Source organism: Nelumbo nucifera, chromosome 1 (genome assembly GCF_055504915.1).
Source record: "Nelumbo nucifera cultivar China Antique chromosome 1, China Antique-T2T, whole genome shotgun sequence".
Taxonomy (NCBI): Eukaryota; Viridiplantae; Streptophyta; class Magnoliopsida; order Proteales; family Nelumbonaceae; genus Nelumbo; species Nelumbo nucifera.
This window is the reverse complement of record NC_142649.1, coordinates 181,514,973-181,520,484: the sequence shown is the minus strand read 5'-3', so window position 1 is coordinate 181,520,484 and position 5,512 is coordinate 181,514,973.

Here is a 5,512-nt window from a genome sequence, read left to right as displayed (position 1 = left end):
CTCTTGTTCTGGATCGAGTTTGGATTCAACTTTGAAATATGTATTGGGCAATGACAAGCCCTGACATTGATCTGGACGGGATAGATGTCTTTCACATTCCATAATAATCCCAATCGTGTATTGGGAACATCTGACAAATACAGGGATGTTCCCAATACATGCTGAGATGTGAATGTAGGCGCTGATGTAATCTCGTAATAATATTTCTTCATTCTAATCTTTTCTTTTTTAATCTTTCCGTTATGAGGGGATTTTCTATTGGGCCAAGTTTATCCAATCAGGCCTAAAAGCGGTTGGGTTGGGCCTGGACTCCTTATGCTAATGAACATGCATCCTCTGAAGAACTAATTCCTAAAGTAGCAAGTAAGAATGACGTTGGGAACAAAGGCCTCATGTGCGAGTTCACATCTCCGCCCCACAACGTCGCACAGCACATCCCCGTTATGTATTGGGAACATCTTCTGATGATGACATTATTGTTCTGCTACTATCATCGGGAGATGTTCCCAATACACTATGGGGATGTGCTGTGGAACATTGTGGGAAGGCCCCTTGTGGGGATGAGATGTGAAATCCTCATGTGCATCCTGCCTTTGTCCCTACTAAATACTAATTTCCAATTCATTAGCCTGATTGCATCAATATTTTCAAAACCAGATTGGACCAGATGGTCACTTGACCAGTTCTTTTTCACTCCAAAACCGCTTTTTGGCCATAAATCGTTGATTTGGTCAGCGATTCGCTAACCCAGGCGATCGAACCATCAAATCGTTAACTTGGACAATGGTTTTGGCCATTTTTTATTTTTTAATTTTTTGTTAAAATGGGCTATCCATTTGGATAGAAGGGTCGAACCATTCGACCTGGGAAGCAGTCCCAAAATGGTTCCCTGTCTGGTCTGGTTTTAAAAATGATGTGGGTAAGCTTGGCCCAGCCCACTAACGCCTGACAGCGTTAGCCACAGCAGGAGGGAGCCATGCTGCCTCTGTACGGAGCCAACCACATGACGGTCAGACGTACCCACCGGGGCCTGTAGCCTGACCTTGTACAGCTCTTATCCGGGGCGTTCATCTTCACCTACCTCCAGCACGCTCAAGTATAAATAAGAGGTAATTACCCCTTAAAAGGGATCCATAACAGAAAATTCCAACACCACTCACTCATTTACTCTCTGCACCTGCCTTGTCTTCTTAGCATTTATTCAGGGAGATCTTGTGCATCCGAGGACCATCTCCAAGGCCTCTCCTACTTTACACCTCGTACTAACTTTAGCGTCGGAGCCTCTGCCTCAGCTATTCGCCCAAGGCCTCTGACATTCCTTGTCTTGTAGCACCTCTAGTCACTAAGGACTTCGCCTCGGTCTACAGTCCTCGGCTACCATAGTCCTTGGAAGGAGTACCTCGCCTCGACTTGCGGTCCTCAGCTTCGACCCACCTTTTCTGAGGCCTCTAGGTCCTCGTCCAGCACCCGGAACCTAAAGAGTGAATTTACCTCGTTGCCCCCAGCCATTCTGCATGACAACAATCGACGCCATCTGTGAAAACACAATTGCTAAGACGGCCCTCACTTTAGGATAAAAAATAAGAACACTCTAAATCCAGACCCCCTTAAGCTCGAAAGCCATGGTGAGGAGAACCAAGAACAATCAGAACCTGATCACCTATGAGCAATTTCAGGCCATCCTCGATCATTTGGACCACCTCACAAAACGAATGGAAGAAGTTTGCCCCCGAGCAGGAGGTCCCTCTCAAGGCGACTACCCCACTATAGTGTTAGAGGATCAGGGCCGACACGAGATCGTCGAGCCACCAGCCCTTGGCCATAGTAATCCGCTGGCGGAAACGTCATAATTGGGCAACAACCGCCTCCCGGATTCACCACAAAGGAACATCGATCCTCCTAGCCGAAGGGAGAGCGTGCCAGCTCAATCTGAAGACAGTCATCAATCTTCGGAGCAACATCACCGCTGCTGGTAGGGAGGCCCCCCGGGACGATGGCGGGCACCTCGGCCACCCTGGAGTTCGCTCCCGAGGTGAAAGTCGACGCCACCCCATTCCACCTCCCGTCTCAGATCTCAGGGACGTTTTGAATGATCGTCGCGCCCGCAGAGGAGCGCGCAATCCTGTCTCGAAGTATTTAGGAGTCTGAGCTGACACCCACTAGGTCCGCGAAGACAGAAGTGGGGCCCATGCCCGTGCTGACCCAGGGCTTGCCGAGATTGGGGCCATCAAGGACGAGCTCCACTAGGTTAAGGAGAGCCGAGCCGATGCCTCAACCAATCACGGCAACTTCGTTGGCCGCATGGACGCATTTACCCCGAAAATCATCTCGGAGCCTCTTCCCCTACACTAGAAACGTACGACGGGAGCACTAACCCCGATGACCACCTGGAGGGTTTCAGGGCGCTCATGATACTATACGGCGATTCCGACGCCTTGACGTATCGGACCTACCAGGCCGCTCACCGCTGGTTCTTCAGCCTTCCTCCTCGATCAATCAGCTCTTGGGAGCAATTTACAACCTTGTTTCTCGCCCGTTTCATCAGCATTAGACGATACCAGAAGAGCGTAGTCTCTTTGATGTCGCTCAAACAGGGGTGAAAGCCTACAGTCTTATAAGACCACTTTAAGATAGAAGGGCTTGAAATTCGAGACCTCAACCCTATGGTCTCCATGCACGTAGCCATCAAAGGACTTCGCCCCAGCTCGGCACTCAAGTGCTCTATCGCTAAAATCCTGCCGAAGACTAAATTCGAATTCCTCAAGAAGGCCCAAAAATACATCGCGACTAAAGAGTCTTCAGCCAGGGACAACCAAGAAAGGGCAGCCGAGTGCCAAGACAGGTTCCCAGAGAAAAAGAGGAAAGGCGGGGACCAATGCCACCCCAACAACCATGGCGGCAAAGACAACAAGAAGCCACCGACTCCGGCCTTGGCTTACAAGGACTACACGCCGCTCAACTCCACCCGCACTCAAATACTGATGCAAATAGGGGAAGAGAAGTTTGTGAAGTGACCAACAAAGCTAAAGCAGAACCCTATGAAGTACTACAAGTACCACCGCAGCACCGGGCATGACACCGAGGACTGCTACGATCTAAAGAATGAGTTCCTTATCCGACGCGGGCACCTTAAGCAGTTCGTCGGAGGAGAGGCCGATGCCTCGTCCTCCCAACAGTAGCAGCAGCATCAGCAAGTGGTAGGCGTCATCGACGTCATCATCGGGGGCATAGCCTAGGGTGGAGTCTCGGCCTCGGCTTCAAAAGCCTATGCCAAGCAGCTTGACATTCAGGAGCTTGCCTCAAAGAAGCAGAAGTACCCGGACGCTCCGTAGAGGCCAAACTGTCCACATGCCCTCGACTTCACTAACAAGGACTTATAAGGGGTTACAGTCCCGCACGATGATGCCCTCGTGGTCGTAGCCATCATCTCTATTTTTATGGTGAAGAAGATCTTGGTAGATAGTGGCTCGTCAGCCGATATCCTTTTTTACGACACCTATAGAGAATAAAGCTCGCGCTAAAGCGAATCAAGCCTGTCAACGCTCCCCTCGTTGGCTTCTCCAGTAGTGTCATCAAACCGGAAGGAAAAATTACCCTATCCATCACGGTAGGGACTGTGCCACACTAGGTGACTTGGATACATGAGTTTTTGGTGGTGAAGTTTGCCTCTCCCTACAATGCGATAATGGGAAGACCAACTCTTCATGCACTAGAGGCAGCCGTGTCCTCCTATCACCTAGCCCTTAAGTTTCCCACCGAGAACGGCATCGAAGTTGTCCGTGGGAACCAGCAGATCACCCGCCAATGCTACATGGCGGCGCTAAAAGGAAAGAATAAGGAGGCCTTGTCACTAGAAGGCCTTAACCCCCGAGAAGGGCCAGTGAGTTGAGGACAGCTGAGGACCTCGTCTTAGTTCTCCTGGATGAATCGACCCTAGAAAAGACAGTTTGCGTCAGGTCCAACCTCCCCCCTAAACGCCTATCTGAATGGGTAAGTTTCCTTAGAACTAACGCCGACGTCTTTGCTTGATCCACCACTGGCATGCCCGGAATTGACCCCTCGGGCATTATTCACTGGCTGAGTGTGGACCCGAGCTCTAGGCCAGTCCAGCAAAAGAAGAAGAACTTTGCACCGGAACAATGGAAGACTATAAGAGAGGAAGTTGATAAACTACTCGACGTCAGCTTCATCCATGAGGTACATTAGCCCAACTGGTTGTCTAACGTGGTTTTGGTAAGGAATGTTAGATAGTTATGCCCTTCGCTCCAGTCAGATTGATGTTCCTTTTGACATTTATTGTAAATGAATAAAGTATATAATTGATTCATGTCATTGTGGTGTGTTTCTAGGTAATACCCTTAAACTAGACACTTACGATACTCGTGTTAATTCAGAATCTTCACAGCCATGGGATAGATCTGGGGAGATTTATCCTGCCAAGGCTGACACTGATGTGTACCACCAAGTTGGTTGAGGTGGCTTGTCTTAGCTGCCAGGGTGAGACTTGAGGTACATGTAGTGTGGGTTTTCTTGAAACCCTGAACCAGACCAAAATTCTAGTATTGCCCCTATACTTTGGAGATAGATGGGCAAAACTGGAATGTTACACCTGACCCCTAGACTCGATTATGGTACTGCACTAGGTGTTGGACTGGCTATCTTTGATATGCCAATCAGTGAGATCCTTAGAAGGGGTCCAAACCTGGGAATGTTGGGACATTCTAAGAATTCACCTGAGTGGGTGATCATAGTGACAGGATCAGCCCCTTTGTCGGACAAAGTGAATGATCGGGGAATGCACTCTTTCTGATGGAAACCTAAACTGCCAGTAGTTGATTCTAACCGTTGAAATTTGTTTTTGCAAAATATATTTATATAGAGATATACATACATACATACATACATACATACATACATACATATATATATATTATGGTTTCAAAATATTTGCAAAAGGTTTTAATTCCCAGGATCCATGTGAATAGAGAGTGTAGCACTATTCCTTGCAGATGAAGGAGAGGTCCTCTCTTGTCGGGCAGTGTTTGATCGTTATGGGCTGAGAGGTTAAGTGTAAGACCATTGAGGGTAATACCTGATGGGCTAATATTGCATCTGCCCATAGTCCTTGGATTTTCATAAGGTAGCTGGACCCAATGACCATTTAGTGTAAATGTTGGGCCCATTAAGTGCTCATGGTGATGGACTCAAGGGTTCACTGTGTCATACAGTGAATTCGTCCAGGCCTTATAACAAAGGTTGGGTTGAATCCATGTGGTTGATGTGTAGATCAATGTTTGAGTCCCACGCCATACAAAGAGAGCCAACTGGGCAGCAGATAAAGAGGTTAAGTGAGCAAATAAACTTAATGGGCCTAAAGCCTAATTCGAACTGGGCTTAAGTCAGTTAATTAAAAGAAAGCAAGATAGGATTTATAATCTGATTAGGATAAGCTGAAGGATAAGAAAAGTCTTATCCATTCAAGAGTCCAGATCCAAATATTAGATTTGGATTA